Source organism: Lytechinus variegatus, chromosome 8 (genome assembly GCF_018143015.1).
Source record: "Lytechinus variegatus isolate NC3 chromosome 8, Lvar_3.0, whole genome shotgun sequence".
Taxonomy (NCBI): domain Eukaryota; kingdom Metazoa; phylum Echinodermata; class Echinoidea; order Temnopleuroida; family Toxopneustidae; genus Lytechinus; species Lytechinus variegatus.
In genome coordinates, this window is record NC_054747.1 from 15,512,016 (window position 1) to 15,535,800 (window position 23,785).

Here is a 23,785-nt window from a genome sequence, read left to right on the forward strand (position 1 = left end):
AAGATAAATAATTTTCAGAATACCTTGTAGATCCAGTCCTTGTCCCAAAAATCAGTCTATTTCGGTCAGGATCTATGCTTTGCAAAAAAAAATTTTTTAACTCCTCCGAAACGGCAGATTTTCAGTCCTAATTTAAGTTTCACAATACATGCTATACACGGTCAGTATTTCAAGTATTGTCTCAGTCGTGATATTCTTCTGTCCAAACATGATTGATAAACTCATAAAACTTGGTGACATTTGTGATATCAATAAACTGAATATTTATTTGAATCATGGTTTGAATTCATCACGCTTCCAGATAAATCACAACAATTGATAACCCCCCCCCCCCCCGGAGTTTTAAAGTTTTGGAAACTTGCTCTGGTAATTTAGAATTACCACACATGTATTTGAGCACATGGGACTACATAAAGTCTACAACTATGCAGTTCACCAGCTTGTCTTATCTGTGAAAAGTAATCCCATTTTCTCTGTTTCCACGGTCGTCACAATAAGTGCAATTATACGTGGCACAGAACGACATCTTAAACTTTGTATCAGGTATAAATTCACATTGAAAAGTGCTGTTATAAGAGTTGATTTGGTAAGTATAATTAAGAATTGACACTATTGCCGTGTACCAGACTCTACTCCGATTTTGGCTTTTTTGGGGGAACTCGGCGTGCGGAGGTACCAACTTCCGGTGCTTCAACACGGAATAGGCCAATCAGCGTTATTGTTCCCATCCAGGTAGGGGAGAGATCAGTGGTGATATCTCCTTGTTCGCAGTGTGATCTGTTGTGTTCGAAATTTGTTTGGGGGGGTCTGTGTTCTCTCGGTGTCCGCTCTATGTGTGTGATAAGCGCATGTGCCTTGAAGTCCGTAATAATAGCTCTATGGTGAAAGGGTTTAGTTGTGTGTGTATCGCTTGCATTTCATTGGGGAATCTCATGTACTGTCAGGTGTCGAACTCGTGAGTGTCCATTCCGCCTTTGGTCTGTACATTTGTATATGCTATAGCCTGGGTCAAGCCCCGGGTCAAGCCACATGTATGCCTCACTATAATGAATGATAGACCATGGAATTTTGATGAATTTATATTTTGGCGACATAAATTAGTAGCAAATAAAACGACAACAGAAAATAACGCTAAATAACGGCCAGGTCTACAAATGAGATCCCAGAGCTGCGTACATGCAGTGTAAAGTAGGTTTTTTTTTGGGGGGGGGAGGGGTTATGTGGATCATGGATGGATGGAGTGTGATTTTCCAGAAGCTATATTGTGCCCCTCCCCCAAAAATTACCTTTCTGTTCTTTTCTTTACCTTTGCATAAACTACGTCCTTGTGGTTGTTGATTATTCTCTGTTACCTCTCTTTGGTGACGATATAGCAAACGTCCGTCGACTGGTTCGATCGAGATAAACTGTTATGGACGATAAAAGAGGCGAATGCACTGAATATAGCCCCATAATGGAGCTGTAATATGTATCCGAGCGCAGCTCTTGTCATGATATGTCGATGTGCATGTTTCATGCACGGAACATAGCTGGGAATAAAGGCAGCCCGAAAGGCATGACCTCCCCTCCTCTACCCCCCCCCCCTGACATGGAAACTTCACCATCCACCATCGTGTTTGTGTGTTTACACTCTCCACGAGCTCCCCCAACAAAGATATTCCCATCCATTGGCGGCGGAAGCCAACAAAATTAGGGGTTGTCCACCTGAATTTTCATGGACACAGGTAAAAAATTTGACAAGCGCCCACAAAAGGGTTATCAACCTAAATTATAGGAGTTGCCAACCTAAAATTTTTGACAAGGAAAAAAAAGGGTCATCAACCTAAATTGGGGGGGGGGGGCAACACACGTTTCAGGGGGGTCCACGTGAATTTAGGGGGGACGCAGGAAAAAAATTGACAAGCAAAAAAAAAAAAGATTATAAAAAAAAAATTAGGGGGGGGGGCCGCGTCCCACCTAAAGTTTAGGGGGGGACTGTTGCACCCACAAATGTAATAACGCCCACAAATGTAATAACGCCCACAAATGTAATAACACTTTACCCACAAATGTAATAACGCCCACAAATGTAATAACACTTTACCCACAAATGTAATAATTTTTGATCGCCCACAAATGTAATAATGACTTTACCCACAAATGTAATAAATTTGAAGGGATTTTTGGCGAATCCGTTCTAAACTAAAATCCTATAGTAATGCGTTCATATAGCACAAAAGTGCAAAGTCTTTTTTTCAGACCGGGTTAATAAAACATCAAAGTACAAGTCCAAAGTCTTTTTTCCAGACCCGGTTGTTTCAAAAATTATTATATAAATCCAAAGTCTTTTTTCCAGACCCAGTTGTTTAAAAAAATATAATAAAAGTCCAAAGTCTTTTTTTCCAGACCCGGTTGTTTCGAAAATTGTGATATAAGTCCAAAGTCTTTTTTCCAGACCCGGTTGTTTCAAAAATTATAATATAAATCCAAAGTCTTTTTTCCAGACCCGGTTGTTTCAAGAATTTTAATAAGTCCAAAGTCTTTTTCCAGACCCAGTTATTTCAAAATGTATAATATAAGTCCAAACTAAGATACGATAATGATATTCCTGTGGAAAAAAATGGGAATCGAGCTTAGTCTTTTCTCCAGACCCAGTTAATTAAAACTGGTGGAATTAATGTCTTTGTTGTTGTTTCAACATATACGGTGTATATTGTGAATATGTGCACTAAGAGTAAATTGAGAATCAAGCGTAGTCTTTTCTCCAGACCCGGTTGCCTGTTATTTAAACATTATGAATAACAGTTTAAAAACAGTATAAAGACCCCATAATCTTATTAATGCTGGATATAGCGTAGTCTTTCGGCCCGACCATTTTTTTTCTTTAAAAAAACCTAATAGTAAGAATTAAAAAAAAATCAAAGTCTAAGACCAAACAAACCTTCAACCTAAGAACCTGTTTAAAAAGAGGTTTAGAGTGTTGTCTTTATTCCAGACCTAAAACAGTAACGACAAAAAATCTTCTAACATAAGACCTTATATTCTTATTCTCGTGGAATAACACGAGTTTTAAAACGTACTCTTTCCTCCAGACCCGGCTATTAAAAAAAGTAACTGAAAAACTTCAAATCTAAGACCAAATTTCCAAAGTTTCACCCAGTAAAAATATGTCTTTTTTTATAATACTACTACCCCTACAAAACATTGTAATAACGCGTGGGTAAAGCAGACATCATTTCTCCAGACTTGGTTACTATTTGAAAAATAAAATAGTTTTTACAAATATTCTAAAACGAATACCCAATAATCTAATTACTGTGGAACAACATGAAGACCGATTGTCGAAGATCGACTTTCCTCCAGACACAATTATTTCAGGAATAAAAAATCAATAAAACTCAACCCCCAACAACGAATCTAAGAACCAACAATCCTCCAAATTAAGACCATGCATGTAGAAAAGCACATGTTTAGAGCGTTGTCTTTATTCCAGATCCGGTGATTTAAAAGTGATTTAAACAATCCTAAAAACAAAAGACTCATATTCTTATTCTTGTGGAATAACACGAGTATTATGCTTAGTCTTTCGTCTGGACACGGTTATTTAAAAGATAAAGAAATATTGAAAAAAAAATGACAGCTGAGACCAATCTTCAAAATTAAACCCACTTAAAATGCTTGGGCTTAGAGTGTTGTCTTTACCCCTCACCGACGTATATTATAACTTTTGAAACGACCGGGTCTGAAAAAAAGACTTTGGACTTGCATTATAATTTTTGAATTAACCGGGTCTGGTAAAAAGACTTTGGACGTATATTATAATTTTGAAAAACCGGGTCTGGAAAAAGACTTGGACTTGTACTGTAATATTTCATTAACCGGGTCTGGAAGAAAGACTTTGAACTTTTGTGATATATGAACGCATTACTATAGGATATTAGTTTAGAACGAATTCGCCAAAAATCACTTCAAATTTATTACATTTGTGGGTAAAGTGCATTATTACATTTGTGGGTAAAGTGTTATTACATTTGTGGGCGATCAAAAATTATTACATTTGTGGGTAAAGTGTTATTACATTTGTGGGCGTTATTACATTTGTGGGTAAAGTGTTATTACATTTGTGGGCGTTATTACATTTGTGGGCGATTATTACATTTGTGGGTGTAACAGGGGGGGGTCGTGCATGGTATCCACTTGTCAATGTAAGTGGCCCCCGGGGTGTCACTTAAAATTAGGAAATAAGTCTCAAAACCCAATTTTCTTTCATCATCTTATAATTTGAACAAATACAATTTGAGCATGTTGCTGCATGCCAATCTTTTTCGGACATATCCTTCAAACGCAATTTCATGGTGTTTAGAAACCAATCAGTCCCAATTCCCTTCCCATGTGATACAAACATATATCCAAATCCTGCTATGTCCTCCTCACCTGTCACAATTCTGAGCCAAAATCCAATCATTCTACATCTAATGAAGCCCCCAGTTTCTCCATATGCCACGACATCTGGAGTGCATTTTAATATTTACCCGTAAAATTGTTCTCACAAATTTTCTGTAAAATTTTCAATATTAGCAATATCTTTATAGTTTCATACTTCACACCCATATGTCATTATTGGTAAAATCATTCTATCAAATTATTTACACTGTATATCAATGGACAGGTGTAATCTTTTTGCTTTTACTAATACATTGTACAAAATTTTCCTTGCCTTTATATCTTTATATCATTGAGTGACGTTACAGATACTTGATCATGATCTATGTTCCTATTGCCAATCTCTCTAAAGTTTTCATCAAAATCAGACGAGCCAACTGAAGCCACAACTGTGTTTTTTTGTGTGCGTGTATTCCCCTGACTTCAAAAAGAACCAATATTGAGCTGGAACATTATTTCTTAATAGTCAGGTCCAGATTTGAGAAAAGTAGACTGCCTTAGGCAAATCCTGTTAATGCTGAATCGAGAAGTGTTTTAGCATAAATTGAGGGCGCTGAATCAGAATTTGCTGGTTGCCAACCTTGATTTTGATGTTAAAAATCCTCAAATTGGCGAAAACAATATGGCCGCCATTCTACACCCTTTTTCGCTCTATTCTGAACCCCAAAACTTGTAACAAAAATGCTTGTCAACGGTTTTTTGTACTATTTGATAGCAGGAATAACATACTTGTACTAAAAATCTACCAAAATCTGGATCCTGGGCTCCGTAACACAAAGATTAGCGATCAATCGCTAAATGATCTGACCAATCAATGTCAATGTTACACGCGCATTTGGTTTAAAATACTGACCAGGAACCAATCAGTGTGGTTCTTTCATATTTGCAATCCATCGCAAACCTTTGTGTTACGGAGCCCAGAAAAGAGGTTATTTTCAAGATTGCGTCCAAGATGGCCGCCATTAACTGAAAATTCAAATAACTGACACTATATCTACCCTAAACATCTTTTTCGGTGCATACATGTATTCAATGGTGAAGGGGGTAAAAGGAAAGAGTGTATACTTCAGCACTCCTGGCTACATGTACCTGAAAATCTAAGATTGCGTAAAAATGGCTGCCCTGGCCTAAAAATTCACAATTCATTTATTACATATCTTAATGTATTTTAAATGGGTTTTATTCATTGGTGATTTCAAGGGTCAAGAAGTAAACTGGTACAAGATACATGGACAGTCAACGATCCACTACGTCCAAAAATCCAAGATCTATAAACCCTAAACCCGACATACATGTAATTTGTTTAATATCTGCCTTGGGAATATAATGTTGGTCTCTTACCCATGGATTAATGGGTCAAGAAATATGTTTGGACAAATATAAACAAAGACCGTCTATGGTCCTCCATGTCCAAAAATCCCAGATGGTTTGCAAAATTGGAGTATAAAATGTCTGTCGTTAATTACAAACCGACACAATTTGTTTAATAACCGCCTGGAGAATATGACTTTTTAGTGTAACCCATGGTTTAAAAGGTGAAGTAGTACATTGGGACAAGACACAAGAACAGCTAGTGGTTAAAGTATGTCCAAAATTGTCAAGTAATGCATTCAGGATAAGTTACAAGGGCAATCAATGGTCCTGTATGGTTAAAAATCCAAGATGGTTTCCAAGAAAGGAGTCTAAAATTACTGCTGATACTTAAAAATTGACATAATCCATTTAGAATCCATCTGAAAGATATGATTTTGTTGTCTACACTATGGTTTCAAGGGTGAATACTACTTTTTGATTAGTTACAATAGTATGAAGCTGTCCATTTTGCCTATTACTCAAAGATGGCTTTCAAAATCAGGAATTTATGGAACTTTATAGGTGAAATTATACCTTATTTTTTAAGTTTCTTTTTCGGGTGTTTACTGATTGTGTTGCACCACCATTTGATTATGTCACTAACTCTTGTAAACAATATTTTCATGTGTCTGAAAAACATGAGTCTTAAAAACAGAGACACCAAAAATAGTGGCACTAGATGGGATAGAAATATTGTCATTTTATATCAATGGTGGCCAATTCGAATGTGAATTCTGGAGCGTTCTTCAATTTGTTGACAAAATGGACAACAGTGTATCCCTGTAATTCGTCTTTACCTATATTTGACTCTTTGACATCATGAGAAAGACACAAATATGCTTCTAGATAGATAGTATATGCACTTTGCAGCCACATTTTCCTTTTTAAACAGCAGCTATTTTTAAAGCCATCATCTTATTTTTTTTGCAAAACTGCACCATTGATGAACCTTGAGATTTTTCCAATGTAAATTTCCCCTTTGGAACCATGATTCTTTATGCTTAATTTTTTTTTCTTGGTAGACCCCAAAGTTGTTTCTACCGGGTAGATATCATATTATATGAATTTGGACCATTTCAAAGTTACTACGTCCATTAGAGACGCTATTTTGGAAGGTAATCTTGAATTCTCTGACACACTCACTGACTGTCTTGTAATCATGTCCTGACTCATTATTTGCCTTGAAAGTTTTTTTATATTGATTTTGATGATTTACCGGTACCCTTGACGACCTTTTGTAACTATATAACCTGTCTGAATAGACTTTCTAAGTTTCATGAAACATACATATATACCGTAGAAGTTACTACATTTCAAAAACTTAACCTCGGTTAAGATTTGATATTGACTTCACCGCCGCCAAGGTCATCGCCACTGTCGGAAAAGCGACGTCCATGTCTTGCTTCTGCTAAGCAGGCGAGGAAAACATGGCGGACACGTTAAAGATATCATATTGTGATAATGCCAGCATCGCCCCAAAACTCTCGAACATTTGGCCATATTATTTATCAATCAACACCTGTGAATCATGGCAGCTATCTTGGAATTAAAGATGGCTGACGAATGACTCGGACGCATTATATTTGCAACCCTGGGTATGAAAAATAACGCATAGACCCCGATTTCTGAATATAATCACCCATAAAATTGTTTAATATAAGAAACTACATTCAAAATGCCGCCATTTTTTTGTTGTTGCTAATTTAAGGATGAAAAAATCGGAATCAAGTTTGGCAAACAGCATTTTTGGATTCAGCACCTCTGAATTACCTTTAAACAATTGATAAATCAGCATTAACACAAAATGCCTAAAGCACTTTTTCTGAGCGCATTTTCTTTTATCTGGACCTGACTATAATTTCCGCATTGACCCATTTTGCTCTTTAAAATACAATCTCCTTTTCTAGTCAATAAATATCATTTGCTGGCTTCACAAAAATTAGCCTCGGCCGATGAAAGAGAACTGTCACTGCAGCAGTGTGCAGGGAATTCTTTGCAATTTAAATGCTGTATATATTTTTGATATATGTTGTTTAAATTCATATTCGACTAGATTTTTCATTCTGCATTCTAGCATTTTCTTCATATCTTTCTACATGAGATCCCATAGGGCAGGTTATGTGTTACAGTATAGGTACAGAAAGCTAGTAGTCCGGGGACTGGGAGAATTTATTCAGCTGATCGGGTACAAAAGGTTTGATGGTCCCAAGATGTTGGCATGGCATCAGAGGTCATGAAAATGTGTTGCTGCCGGGTCATATCCTGAACGGAAGGCCAAGAGGACCCCATTTTTGTCGGCCATCTTGATTTTTTCATGAAAATCAATTATTTTCATATTTTTGCACAAAAAAAATGAAAAATATTGAATAAATACGCATTTCACATTGATTTAGACAGTACAAATAGATTGCAAGTGTTTTCAGGACAGTCCGGTTAATATTTTTTTAAAAATATAAGAATTTATTCCCACATTTTCATGTTTTTAGGCAAAAATTTGCATGTGCATTGAAATCTTTCTGTTTTGTCATTAATATCAGCAATCAATGCAAAATATCAGCATTCAACACGAAAGAGAATATATTAACAAGAACATTGATATGCTTCATGACAGTATTAATGTCTTAACTTGCATAGATATAGGGAAAATACCTTCAAATGCATTCGCCGATATTGCGATAAAATGACACCAAAAAGCGACCTCCGTCATTAGTCACACTATAGTGATACAGGCAAAATGATGCTTCGGTTAGGTAAACAAGCAACTTTTATTTTCTTGAAATCACTTGGAGACAAAAGAGTAGGCTTTTCTCTATCAGCTACATTTAAAAAAGTGAGCGCACAACAAAGCCTACCCCAAGTCACCCATTCCCTTTTTTGTATTTTGCCCATTTCTTGGAAAATTCGTCATTTTGGAGCCCCATTGATGGAAAATGTGTTTCTACTTTGTAATGAAACAACTTTTATTGTTTTAAACCACTTAAAGACAGAAGAGTAATCTTTCTTCTATCTGTTATTACTGGAAAATGGAAACCACCCCCGTCAGTGGGATGACGAAAACACCATCCCCTTTTTCCGTGTTTTGCAAATTTATGGGAAAATGTGCACTTTTGGAGCCCCATTGAGGCTAAAGGGTGTTTCTGCTAAAGAGCAATCCATTTTCATTGTTTTAAAACCGCATGGAGACGAAAGAGTTGCCTTCTGTCAGTTACATCAAAAGAAGTCCTACCCCCGCCAGGGGCTCCTGAATTTACCCACCCCTTTTCTGTATTTTACCTTTTTTATTAGAAAATCTTCGAATTTGGAGCCCATGTTGAGGCAAAAAGATGTTCCTCCTATCTTGCAAACAACTTTCATTGTCTTTAACCACTTGGAGACAAAAGAATAGTATTTATTCTATTAGTTGCATAAAAAGAGGTGCTGGTACAGCAAAACCTACCCCCGCCAGGGGCTCCTGAATTTACCCACCCCTTTTCTGTATTTTACCTTTTTATTAGAAATCTCCGAATTTGGAGCCCATATTGAGGCAAAAAGATCTTCCTCCTATCTTGCAAACAACTTTCATTGTCTTAAAACCACTTGGATATAGGAAAAAGTAATATTTTCTCTATCTGCTACATATAAGGAAGTGCTGGCACATAGAAGCCTACCCCCTCAGGGGACTCCTGAAGTCACCTGCCCCCTTCCTGTATTCTGCCAATTATGATGGCAAAAATATGCCAATTTGGAGAAATTGAAGAGGGTAGGCGTCGGTTTGAAAAAAATAAAGTGACTTTTCTATTATATCCTTTGCCTCAAAATGACGATTTTCTAATAATTAGACTAAATGGACAAACAGGATGAGGTGACTTAATATTCGGCAGCCCCTGAAGAGGGTAGGCGTCGATGTATATAAAACCCCCACTCTTTCCTCCCAAAGCCCAGGGGAGTAGAGAAAATAATAAAAGTGGTAAAGGTAAAATACAGAAAAGGGATGGGGTAATTTCAGGAGCACCTGCCGGGTGTAGGCTTTGCTGTATCAGTAACTCTATGTATGTAACTGATAGAGGAAATGCAACTCTTTCGTCTCCATGTGGTACCGTTTTAAGACAATGCTTTTTAGCAGAAACACCCTTTAGCCTCAGTGGGGCTCCAAAATTGCAGATTTTTCCATAAATTTGCAAAACGCGGAAAAAGGGGATAGTGTTTTCGGCATCCCACTGACGGGGGTGGTTTCCATTTTCCAGTAATTCTTTATATGTAACAGATAGAGGAAAGTCTACTCTTTTGTCTTCAAGTGGTATAAAACAATAAGTGGTTTCATTACGTAGTAGAAACACAATTTCCATCAATGGGGCTCCAAAATGACGAATTTTCCAAGAAATGGGCAAAATACGAAAAAGGGAATGGGTGACTTGGGGCAGCCCCCTTAGAGGGTAGGCTTTGTTGTGCCCTCACTTCTTTAAATGTAGCTGATAGAGAAAAACCTACTCTTTCGTCTCCAAGTGACTTAAAGAAAATAAAAGTTGTTTTTTACCTAACAGAAGCATCATTTTGCCACAGTGAGGGCTCCAAAAGGCAAGATATTTTAGTAGTCAAGCTTCGGATAAGGGTAGGGTACCGTCGACAGGCTCTTGCGAGACTATGTTTGAAAGTGTCCGAATGTAATTGCTTGCGACATTCAGAGCAATTCCTCCTCTAACTTTTCCAAAAGGTTTTATGAACATAAAAGTTGCTTTAAATATGTTTTAAAAAAAAGCCCTTTGCCCTCATGGCCATACATGTAATGTACACTTTTCTTTCCCGACGCTCATTACATGCATTAGTGCGTGCTAGTCACACCAACAAAGGCGAAGCAAGACCGATTGAGTTCATAATACTCTTTTGAAAGGCAAGCTAGCGAGCGCATTGAAATCGGTATCACTAGTGTGACTAATGACGGAGGTTGCTTTTTGGTGTCATATTATCGCAATATCGGGGAATGCATTTAGAGGTATTTTCCCTATATCTAAGCAAGTTAAGACATTAATACTGTCATGAAGCATATCAATGTTCTCGTTAAAAGCATTTGCTAACATTGATTTGACTTTAAAGAATCAGAGCTGCGAGGTCCCAATTGTCGCCTACGCCTGTAGTATGTTACAAAAATGAAGCCCAGAAAAAATCGCGTCCAAAAATCATTATTTAGTGCTTCAAAAAAGTGAAGTATATAATGAACGGAAATACCATCTATATTTCATCCATACACTTCTGTGTTGTAATTATTATCGGCACGATAGAAATTACACAAAATCTTCATTTATAACGTATCAAAAGCAGTTCTTTCAATTTTTTTGGTTGGTTTCAGAGTTTTTAGGTTACAGAAAAGCATTCTTGTACATATTTCATCTCTCCTTCGATTATTTTTTAAATTACATGTCTACAACGTTAGCATTTGCCTTTAATATATTCTCTTTCGTGTTGAATTCTGATATTTTGCATTGATTGCTGATATTAATGACAAAACAGAAAGATTTCAATGCACATGCATATTTTTGCCTAAAAACATGAAAATTTTGGCATAAATTCTTATATTTTTCAAACAATATTAACCGGACTGTCCTGAAAACACTTGCAATCAATTTTTTACTGTCTAAATCAATGTGAAATGCGTATTTATTTGATATTTTTCATTTTTTTTGTGCAAAAATAGGAAAATAATTAATTTTCATGAAAAATTCAAGATGGCCGACAAAAATGGGGCCCTCTGGGCCTTCCGTATAGGATATGCAACACATTTTCTTGCCTTCTGATATCATGCCAACATTTAGGACCATCTAACCTTTTGTACCCGACCAGCTGAATAAACTCTCCCAGCCCCCGGACTATAGTTCTATAGAGCAAATCTTAGATCCACCCTTTATTGTTATGATTTGAATAGGAATGGTTAAGTTCATTGTTTTGCTATGTAAAGAGCACTGGGTAGTACCAGCTTCCTTGTAACTTCTACTTAGACTGTCTTATGAGCAGTCTGGCTTAACCAGAAGTTCAGAACCTTTAAATAGAGATGCAAAAAGCCAAGAAACTTCAGTTCGTACATGTAGTAAAGACATATAAGAGAGAACTCCAGTTGAACGTCAAGATATTTCTCGTATTGATTGAAACCAAGTGTCCTTGTCTTATAGCCTCAAATTGGTAAGATTGCTTATAAGTTTTACTCTATATCTAACATGTCTAACTGTTGATAGTTGAGACCAAGATACAAGAATATATTGATATATAGTATAATTATACTTTATTTTCTTTCTTGAATTATAAATTTATTTTTGTATATAGCACTTATCTTCCTATCTTATGGTATATATTCGGATAGATTTGGATATCATGATATTTACTTTTCAAGACCATATTGGTGTTACATGTTTACTGATAGTTATCTGTATCATGTTTAATTCAGATACAATTAGTGGAATGATTAAATTCTTAACAATTATGTTCCTTGGTAGTATAGGGAAACTTGGTTTTAAAGGAGTAACACGATATCCTACTACATGTTAAGTATTTGAGTTATGCTAATATGTTCTCTGTATTTCTAGTCATTATTTACATAATTATATAGTTTTAATCTTAGATTGTTTTTACAAATAGAGTGTAACTATTCGTGGATTGTTTGAATGGGTATTTCAAAATGTATATATATGTATTGTTTTCAGTATTTTATCTGGGATATTGGACGTTGGGATGACAGATGAATAAAGTTCCACATAAGCCACTCCAAAGTCTGTGAATACATTTCTTTTGGAATGAGAGTATTTGACAAAACTCCGTCCGTTTATCGGGAAAAAATGGCGGCAGCCACAAGCACCTTTGTTCTTATTTTTTCCCGGGGGGGGCACTCGACCAAAAAAGTGGTAGGGGTGTGCCGCGGACGAGACAAAAAAACGGGGGCCTTGGAGCGGGCTTATTGTAAAAAGGAGGGTCCTCGGAACGGGCTTCTGAACTACAATTTTGTGAAAACGGGGGTCCTTGGAACGGATCTCCAGCGTGTGAGTTCGTGCGTATGCACCCCTATGGAACCGGCATGCGTGCATGATGCAGCTAGCGCGGCCTCCGCCGGGTGCGCTCGGGCAGAGACGATGGTCGGACGGCGCTCGTAAGCCGCTTTTCACCAAAATTGCAGCAGATCAATGCAACCGGAACGGCGTAACGAAAAGTATGCGAAGCTTAGGAGCGGATTTCTTTCTTCTTTTTTCTCCATAAGAACAAAATGCTATGCCTTGGAGCGGCTTTCTTTGTTTTTTTCTCAATAAGACAAAAATACTATGCCTTGGAACGGAAATTTGGGTGTACTATGGGGGTCCCCTCCGCGGCACATACCCACTATGCATTATATACTGAGTGCCCCCCCCCCCCGGTATTTTTTATCCTATTCTTCTTATTCAAATAGTCTTCTCTAGTTTCATAGACTAAATAACACATTCTTAAATTGCCACCATAATGATGATGATCATTCTTTTCTTGTGAGTCAGTAATAATAATATACAGATATTGCCTACCTAGAGTTTGAATATAACATTTGCTCTCCCCGGCGGAGTTATATTTTTCCCAAGGGATTATATTTTGCCCGAAGCGCGAAAAAATATAGCTTTGTAGGGGAGTCGAAATGTTATTTATTAAAACAATAGACCAGGCAATATCTGTTATGTTATATAGTCTATGTGGATTCGCCATCAGAGATAGAACTCATCATCTGGCTCTAACCCGAAATTCTTGCTACAGCTCTGATCCATCTACGTCATAATAGAAAATATTTTGAAAATAAATCAAGCGCGTTCTTCATGGAATCGACGTGTTAACATTAGGGGTACATCAAACTAACTTATTACGCAACTTGTAAGCAGCGAGTGACGTCATATTAGTGAATATAATGCTGCAATTGACAATACAACGCAGTAATATTCACTGAGGTGACGTCAAACCTGGAATATAACAAATGCAATCCTCTCAGCTATGGTCACGCGATTGTGTATTGACCTATCACTGATTCGAATCTATATAACCTATGTAATATTGATAATTATAATAATAATAGTAATATAGTTATATTTTCCCAGGGTAGCCACTTCTGTTTCGAGGATTGTTCTACCCACGGACCCTGTTATTATTACCCCGGCTTTAGCTGAGCTGCCTAGGTGCTCAAGCTTTCAAGGAATTTCTTCCTAACCTGCTAACGGGTACCTATTTACCTCACCTGGATTGAGTGCAGCACAATGTGGATGAGTTTCTTGCTGAAGGAAATTACGCTATGGCTGGGATTCGAACCCACGACCCTCTGTTTGAAAGTCAGCAGACTAACCCACTGTGCCACAGCGCTCCATTTGGCATAGGCATTTGTCAATTTTGTATCCAAGTTCCATATTTAATGCTCATTTGTTCAAATATGACTAAGCCCGAAATCTTACTTCGGATAGGATCCCTCACTCAACATGCTCAAGCCTAAGTATAGTAAACTCACAATATCACATCGGTTTACCGATCACGCCCAAGGGCGCCGGAAGCGGGGGGGCAGGGGGGGCACTTGCCCCCCCCCCCCAAATAAAATTTGGGGGGGGCAAAACGAGATTTTGCCCCCCCCCCAGCTAGCCCCCCTGAAAGATGAAAAATGATAAATTATTTAAGGACAAAAGTACATGAAGGCACTTTTCTGCCTGAAAATTGTCATTTCCATTGTCAAAAATGAAAAAATTTTGCCCCTGACGGGGCAAATACATTATCATAGTAAGCCTCGCGTCTTTTGACGAACAGTTCCTCTGTGAAACATAGCTTTGATAAGCCCCTTTTCCATCTTATTACAGTGTGATAACGTTTAACCTTTTAATGAATACATTTCAGACTAAAAGCGAATGGCAAATTGATAGTGGTCCACCAATGATATAGGTTTATAATTCTATGATGCTGGCTGTGTCGTCTAACAAACGCGCGGTCGCCCAGAAACGCTTAACGCGCGTGAACACTAGTTACTCGAGCAAGATATGGAATCTATGTCATAGCTGTCAAGCCCAGAAACCATAACATCTCGAGAAACTTGTTTCAATTATTTCATTTTCAACTAAATATAAACTGAGTTAATACAGTGATAACAAGAGAGCGGTGTTGGCTCAGTCGGTAACGCGTCTGCCCATCGAAGTCGAACCAAAGATCGTAGGTTCGAGTCCACCCTGGGCGGATGACTGAAGTCAGTGCGTTGTGTGTAAACGTCTCTCCCATGTTTCATAGATGCAGGCTATGTTTCAATGGAAAACACTCCGTGCCTCGGATAGGACGTTAAATGGAGGCCCCGTGTAGGGAAGAGTCACCACCTTTGCACGTTAAGAACCCACTGCACTATTCGTATAAGAGTAGGGGTAAACCCCGGTGTCGAGGTCCACCTGCATCCCCCCCATCAGTTATATCGGGAGGAGAGACCTGTGGATCATAGTGATTCAGTTCGCTTTTCGCCTCCCAGGCACAGGTGACGCCAAACAAATAATAATAACAATTCAGTGCCCTAAAGAAACTACCAAGGTCATTCCAACTCAATATAGACATGTTATCAGAAAATTACACTCAGAATAATCATGTGTAGAGGATTATAATTTATAATTTGTAAAAATGGTGAATCCCACTCGAAAATGTTTAGACATGAAAAAAATAAAATCATCTGTGAAAGTGTCTTCTTGACCGGACTCATATTATCCGAGATATGAATAAAAATGTAAAGAATATAAAAGAAAAAAAATAAGCGTTACAGTACTGCTCTACTATAAAAAAAAATCTTAAGATATTTTCACAGCCCGTATTTTCTTCATTCCTTTTCATTGGCATGATTGGAAGGCGTTTTGTCTGATACTATTTCAGCTCATATAGCACTTATGTATTTTAGATTCCAAAACTTCTTCCCATTACCTGTTACTAATCAGATCGAGATGGCAGCTATGTTCTCTGGTTATTTTATTATTCATGGACGTTTGCAAAAATAAAAAATAAAAAACCCGGGAGTGGGTGGGGCTGCAAGACCTAAATTTTCGAAGAAACGTAAGAGCGAGGGGATTTGTGATGGGGGAACTTTTGCATTTTCTAGAATAAAATTGAAGGATTTTGTGCACACTTTTGGTGAATTTTGCCCTCTCGATCGGCGGCCCCCGGCTGCGTACGTTCATGTTTGTCATCTTAAAGTCTTTAAAAGGCCTATATTACATTGGTTTGAAACAATTTTATTTGCAACAAGGCTCGTAATTTGCTGGAACTGCGACCCTGGTCATGAAGAAACACCATGCTGGGTCAGAAGGGAGGAAACAGGAGCAAAAAGAACTCCAAGACTGTTTAATTCTCAAGAAATTTTATTTTTTAATGCACTTAGAAACGCAACTTTTATACTCCATTTTTACACAAAATCCTTACCGTAGGGGGGGGGGTCCCATAGCCTCTCCCGCTCGATCGCTTCGGTATCTCACGCTGTCAAAAATATTGTGCCCCCTTCGGGATTTTGCCCCCCCCCCAAAACTGAAAGTGTTCCGGCGCGCCTGACCACGCCACACTCGTCGAGCGGATCGATGCGTTGGAAATTACGTTATATTCTGTTCCATGATTATTCATGAGGTGTAGTCTGACTAAATATTGGGTATTTGTGTAAAATTTAGTAAGTGCTGGAAAGAAACGCCACAGGGCAGGGTGTTTTCCACAGTGACTCGACATTTGCTTCTGCGAGAACTGCTCCATGCTTAATGTCGTCTAGGATGCAGGCTTAGGGTGAGGGTTGCAACAGGGTCATTCGATTAGTGTGCAGAATTTAGAGCGGAGCAATCGTCGCCGGAGCAAATGTCATGGAACCGTTTTCCGTATGCGTATTATGCGGACAATTTGTTTTAATACTGTGCAAAGCGGTCCTTTTTTTCTGTTTGTTTAGTTTATACAGATGCGAAGCTATAAGCGGGTGGTGCGACAATTCTATGATTTTTCGAAGTTATAATGAAAAGAGAGAAAACACTGAGAAAATGAAGGGGCAAATGTATTTGGGAGAGACTGACTGTTCATGTAATATATGTCTATTATATAATGAGTAAAAGGATTTTTTTTTGGGGGGGGGTTCAAAATCATGCGCTCTTTGCCTATCAAGATACACCTGCCTAATTGATATTTCATCAACAAGCAGGAATTTTAACTCTTAGGGATTCGTCTTACCCACATCAATTTTTTTTCTTTATAGCAAAGAATGCATGGTTGATAACATATTTACACACATACATGTACCTTTGATGAACCAATCGATGGCTCGGAGAATATCATTCCCTCTTCCAACTGAAACTGAATAACAGCATATACGAAATCAAGATGCAATCAACATGCGGGATAGCAAATATATCATAACATTAACTGAAGCTAAATCTAAACCCCCTAAATTCGATTACTCCATATGTTTTGTCATTAACACTATTTTGACACTGTGTATCCTTAACTCAAAATTTTCTTTCTTCGAACCAAAGCACGTGAGTTGATACACGTCATTGTAGCCACTTTGTTTACAAAACTTTATTTACAAAAATCAATTACATTTCATTCATTTACATATAAAAATACAGAGTAGTAAAATCAACGTGAAAGCATATGATGAGAATACAACACTCATTCTGATAGCAACAAAGGTACACAAAATATCAAGCCATTCGTTGGTTAGTGAAGCATTGGTAATTTGGTTATCAGCCATGATTTTATATAGACTGAGACAAACTTGGGATGACCCGAACATTTCTTTCTCTGGATTGACTGATGTCTTTTCAATTCAATTCAATTCATTTTTTTTCAATTCAATTCAATTCAAATTTTAGTCCTCTCTGCTCTTTAACCTGAAAATAAATTATTTCATATATTAGTGATGTGAAGAAAATACTAAAAATGCATGTAAAGTTTATATTACGATAAATGTACCATCGAATGGTAACTTCATTTAAATGCTCGATATTGATTACATAATATATACTGTTAGTTTCCATGGTAGTTACCGTGGGATGGAACTTTACACTAGTTCCTATGTAATTGATTTTGGTGTCTATGCGTGGCCTATGTATCACTACCATTAATGAGTCTGAACATAAACATGATTGTCTAATATCTCTCTTAGAATTTTCAAATGTACATGCAGAACATTTTGAGTTGTTTATTCTTTTACAAATATAGTTAAATATTTTAACATTTTTAGTTGAATTGAATTGAATTTATATTCATACTTCACAAGAAAACAAAAGAATAACATAATACAAGAAATATATTTGATTACATACAAAATACAATAGATAATGGCAGTAAAGTGAAATATGAAGGAACCTGCATAAAAAGCAGAGCTTGTAATGTCTGCAGGTGCCTTAAAGTAATTATGAAATAAGTAATCAGGGAGATCGGACACTCAAAAATAAAAATCAGACTATAAAGGACAAGCCAAAGATAAGAGAATAATCGCGGGGTAAAGACGGAGAGGGAAAGTGAACAAATTTGAAATAGAGTTGCACTGGCCATGATCATCAGATCATACTAAATTGATATTGTCACGAAATGGCTTTTATTTCGTGTGTAGAAAATTATCTTTGGTTGATTTATAATGTTTTTGTCGTAGCTGGTGATATTACATGTATGTTTCTACAATAATAATATCGTAGGTAACAACATGAAAGTTATACATGTTTTTGTGGAATAACAATTTCCTGGAGATGTTTAACTAGTTATTGGGGTTATCACTAGCTTGATCTAAATAAATGCTTTAATTTGATATGTTATTGATGCATATCCGATTTAGGAGAGCAAAGTTATAGCTCATCTAAGATTGTAGCGGAGGTTAACTGTAACAGAAAATGTATAATTAATGCACAAGTACGTTAAGTTTGTGTATTAGTGAGGCATTGCCGATAACTGTTGAAAAACGGCGTCCACGGGGTGCATTGCACCTATAAAGAATGCAGACTGATTTGGATTCGCTATCCAATAAATAAAGTTGGTGGAAGCGATCGAAATGATTTATATGATCGTTCGCATGTCTTTCAACGGGGAAACCTACATGTAGGATGGATTTCTAGTCCTATGCGACGACTGCGGTTACATTTCCTTGTATGTTGGGTCTTTTGCACGCCAGCAAGAGACTATACCAGGGCTTGCTCTTTTGGTAGTCTGGTTGGTCTGGAAGCGGACGGTTCGGAGTCTGGAGCAGACGGCTGGTGGTCCGGAGCAGACGGTCGGAGGTCCGGAGCAGACAACGGTGGAAACTGCAAGTAGAGCAGAGCCAATGGGTATTGTCGTGAGAGCCTGACTGCAGAAGGAGCCACACATATGGTCGAGGAACCAGACATAGTTTCCGGTACTGAACAGATGTCAGTGGTTGCAGTACGGACTCAGACGTGGTCGCGGTACCGAACAGACGTTCGTGGTCGCGGTATTGAACAGACGTGGTAGCAGTACGAAATCAGACGTGCATGGTTGCTGTACTGAACATACCTGGTTGCAGTACGGAATCAGACGTGCATGGTTGCAGTAATGAATTCAGACGTGGTTGCAGTAAGGATCAGACGTGGTTGCTGTACTGAACACACGTGGTAACTGGTCTGAAGCAGACAGACGGAAGTCTGGAGCAGACGACGGAGGAAATTATATGAAGAGCTGAGTCCATAGGTATGGTCGTGAGAGTGTGACTACAGAGGAACCCAAATATATGGTCGAGAGATCTTAAACTACAGGAATCAGATGCATATGGTCGAGAGAGCCTAACTACACAAGCTAGATGCATATGGTCGGGTGAGCTGTTGGAGCTGACAACAAAGAATGCAGCCGTCTGGAGGTTGCCTGGTGGTGGTACTGGTAGGATCGAGGCTTGTGCAAGTGTAAACTGCGGCAGTATATCTCTTTCAAACGGATCCGCAACTAAAGGTTTGGAATCGACATGGCAAAGGCACCCGCCGGCGGCAGGCATCCTGACAAGAGCGAGCTGCCGGTCCGCCGCGCCGGACCGACCACCGACGCCCGCCGCTGATTCCGTTACACGTGGTAACAGAAGTGGGATCCAGTGACAATGGCACAGCAAGGAAATATCCAGTATCGACTGACGGCAAGAGAGATGTTGGCGCACTTAGAAAGGAGCATGACAGAAATAGACCAAATGATGGAGCAGTTGTGATTGTCCACACTGAAAAGATAACTTTGTCACAAGGCCAGATTAATTCGTCAATCGGGGTAAAATAATTTGTTTTGCGATATAACTGTGAAATGACAAACTCATGGTAGTAACATAACAAATTGATCGAGCACTATTACAAAGTTTCAACTGGTGTTGACAAAAACAAACTTGCGCATGACTGATTTATTTGCGTGACGACTCTTCACAACCGTATTTGACAAATCCTCTTCGCGGTCAATGTAGAAATGACGAGTTTAAGTCGGCCATAACGAATTATATTACAAATTATTTGCTGAAAAACAAATCAATTTGTTGAGGCAAAATGCATGACAAATTTAGCTCCTGAAGACAGTTCGGGACACCCCGCACATAATCAGCGTCTTTGAATCACTCGCCGGTCGCCGTGATTTTGCTGCGAAGCAAGGCTTGGGTAGATCGTAAAAGGTAAACTTTTATACTAAAAAAATAAATTAAATGATTAATTAATGAATTTGATTGTAGTATATTACTGTGGAGATAACTATTGTATGAAATTCTATAATAGTGAAGTGTTTTTCACCGAAATATTAGTAAATTGAGTATGCATACCTGCATGCTCACGGCTACCTCGAGCGAAGTTCGTGCAGACTTCAATACAGGTACACTACACTCCCGTCTCCACCTACCCGAAAGTACCGGTACATGGAGTGTAGTGAAACCTGCACGAACTTCGCTCGAGGTAGCACACGGCGGGACGGGCATCCCATGCACAATGGCAATACAATGTAGGCCTAATAAGCTTATAAAATGCGATTGACTCCAACAATGTCGAATGCGTGTACAATGTATACCGTACTGTGTGTGTCTTGCCTGGTCTTGACCGAGTGTCCTGTACTCACGTACGTGTAGACTATCTAGGCTAGTTTCACCAGTCTAGTAATACGAGGTAGGCCTAGGGCCTAGGCCTTTATTTAGGGCCTAACTTACATGTTTTATGTTAAACTTAGACAATCGTTAAGTTTCGAAAAAAGTAGGCCTATTATGGGACTAGGCCTAAGTAAATGTAATATCATAGGCTAGGCCTACTTGTTATCAGTCAATATTTGAACTCAAATTCAATAAGTAGCAATAAGGAGAGACCTGTCTGGACTGCAGACTGTTTGCTACACTCATGTCTCATGACAGTCAATAGTGTTGGCCCAGGCCTAACTTACTTACTGACTGCCATATGATTGCCAGGCCTTTTGACATGGCCTTGGCCTACATGTATCTACAAATTAATCCGACTTTGCACATTCCTATGCCCCACCGACGTCATTACGGGGGCAATTTACACATAAACTAGCATAGTTCGCTTAGATTTCGATTTGCGATGTTCACTGTCGCAAGCCACATGAACCCTACCAAAGATGGTAGGGTTTATGATTACAATTTTTTTTTAAATTAATGCCTGAAGTAGTCTAAACAAGATCTGTACAGGAGTGTGTTTGTGGTTATAAGCTAGCTGATTTACAGGCTGAAGCTGTATCTTTCTTGTCAGTAAAATTATAAATCCAATCAGCCTGTCACTATAAACACCAATAAGTTAACATGTTCAACAACACCAGCATTAATCTAGTGAACAGGGGTCATGATGTTTTTCATATTTTCAGTTTCTTGCAGAGTTTCGCAGGATTCATGGTGAGGACCTAATCACACTGTTCAACCAAGGACTTCAAAGATGGCAGAACCCCTTTCTGGACTTCACAAAGATAGATGCAAATGAGCCAAGAAAGATGTGACAGTTTACTTCCCGGAAGCTAAGAAGGTATTCTGTTATTCGGATTTTTTTAATTTGTAACATCACACATTAAAAACCCAAAATGTTATACAATGGAAAAATAATTTGTAACATTATTCTCTTATTACAATGGAAAATTATCACTTCATTCCAGGGTGCTATACATGACAAAAGGAAACTGTAAATACACTTTAAGAATTGAAGTTCGAACCCCTTCAGGCAACCAACTTTATGCTGACAAAGGCATGCAACCATTTTACACTCGCACTTGGCCTAGTCACTTGATGTAAAATGGATGTGTAATATCACTGTCCAACAATTCATGAGTTTGTCTCTTATGTCTGCCTAAAAGTGTTTAACTCCTGTCCATTTGTGGTCATTTTTGAAGCCGACATTCTGAGATAATTCTTCATTGAATTTGGGTTTTTTCTTTTCTATCTTTCAATAATTTGAGCATTAAGAGACAGCTGTTAGTTATGAAGCATGTTGGTATTTAAATTTAGAATCGTTGGCAGGGCCAGAAATTTGGTGCGAATTGATTCGCTGATAGGTTCTTGTAGACAACTTTATGTGTGAATCAAACTTGATTCTTGCAAGCTGGTATCATGAGAATGAAGGCAGGAAGCTATTCATTAGTTTTGAGCAAAATTACAGCTCAGAACTTCAGTCCCTTCAATTCATTCATGATCTAAAGATTGCGGTGGTAACGTGGTGGTATTGATTTAAAAACATGGTGCATTTTTTAAATTATTGACATTTCTTAATCTGATTCCAGAAATTGCCATACAGATTCTACCAACCTTTTTCAAGGAAGACCTGGTGATATATTCATCTCAAGTGACAAGGTATGGTACCGCATAACCAGTTAGAAGTAATTTTACAACATTGACATAGACTAGATTATAAGTTTCATAAAGCCAAAACCTAAGAATCATATTTTAGCATTCTTTTGCACTCCGCTCTACAACTTTAGACTGCTGAGCCAACTGGTGGGTTGTGTTTATGACAAAGTACACTGGTATTATGTGATCAGGTACTTAAGATTTACATGCATGCTATGTGTGATAACACAACATTCCAGTCAGCCCACTAGCATGCAGTTGCAAATTACAGCACCAAACAAAGCTGAATACATTCTGAGTGGTGGAATTTTGTTAGTTTTGCATTTTATCAGAGTGATTTATTTGCCAAAAATATTGTTACATCTTATTAATGTTATTTGAATAATAATTGAAAGAGAAATATTTCAATCCAAGTAGGGTGAAAAATATCATGTGTTGCTTGCTAAGAAATCTTATCGTTTTTTACTCCGCCTGCCCATCCATTGTCCCATAATGGTGAGCCAAGTTTCTTCAAAAAACAAACATATTTCTTGTTGAGAAGCTAAACCACATGCATTGAATAAGAAACCCTTGTTATTGTTTTTCATTGACAGGTTGATACGAAGCCCATGTACATACGTGTATCCTGCAATCAAGAGGAATCATATGAGCTTGTTCTGGAGGAGCAAAGAGTCTGTCAAGTCCAGGATAAAGTGCATGCATTGGCTTGTATGAGCCATCAGTCATGAAAATTCGTGAGTTTTGCCAACTTGAAATTCTTCAGGTGAAAGATGCATGTCCTGTTGATAAATCTGTTATCAACCTTCTGAGCATGTTGAAGAAGAAAGTGCAATCCAAACAAGGGAAGTAACTGAAGTCCGGCTGAAGTCATAGAACAGCTGTTTTTAAGTCACACAGCATGTCCTTTAGGTTAAAATTGTTACAAGTTTAAAGATTGCAAGTACATGTATGTACAGTTGTATTGATAAATTGTGATTTTTTTAAAAGAGATTTGAAAAAGAAAGTTTAAAGTCACATTCAGACCACAGTAGATGGAGATGGCTCACACACTTGAAGTGTATTCTATGGTAGCTCAAAAGTGCCACCGAGATATTGAGAAGACGACATTGTGGCAGCAAAAGATCAAATGACAAGATCCTGGATCTCTCATCATGTCCACATCTTTCAGAAGAGATGATCAGCAGACAAGATCCCGGATCTCATCATGTCGACATCTTTTAGAAGAGAAGACAAGATCCCAGATCTCGTCATGTCGACATC

General features: G+C 38.0%; 2 long non-coding RNA genes across 2 annotated transcripts; both read left to right on the forward strand.

The window, feature by feature from the left end:
• Positions 1 to 19,936: 19,936 nt before the first annotated feature.
• LOC121420731 lies at positions 19,937 to 21,617 on the forward strand. Its single transcript, XR_005970813.1, has 2 exons — positions 19,937 to 20,368; positions 21,556 to 21,617. It is a non-coding gene; the product is annotated as an uncharacterized LOC121420731 (long non-coding RNA).
• A 7-nt stretch (positions 21,618 to 21,624) lies between these two features.
• On the forward strand, positions 21,625 to 23,263 carry LOC121420730. The gene is made up of 3 exons (XR_005970812.1): positions 21,625 to 21,710; positions 22,459 to 22,528; positions 23,119 to 23,263. It is a non-coding gene; the product is annotated as an uncharacterized LOC121420730 (long non-coding RNA).
• The last annotated feature ends 522 nt before the right edge of the window (positions 23,264 to 23,785 follow it).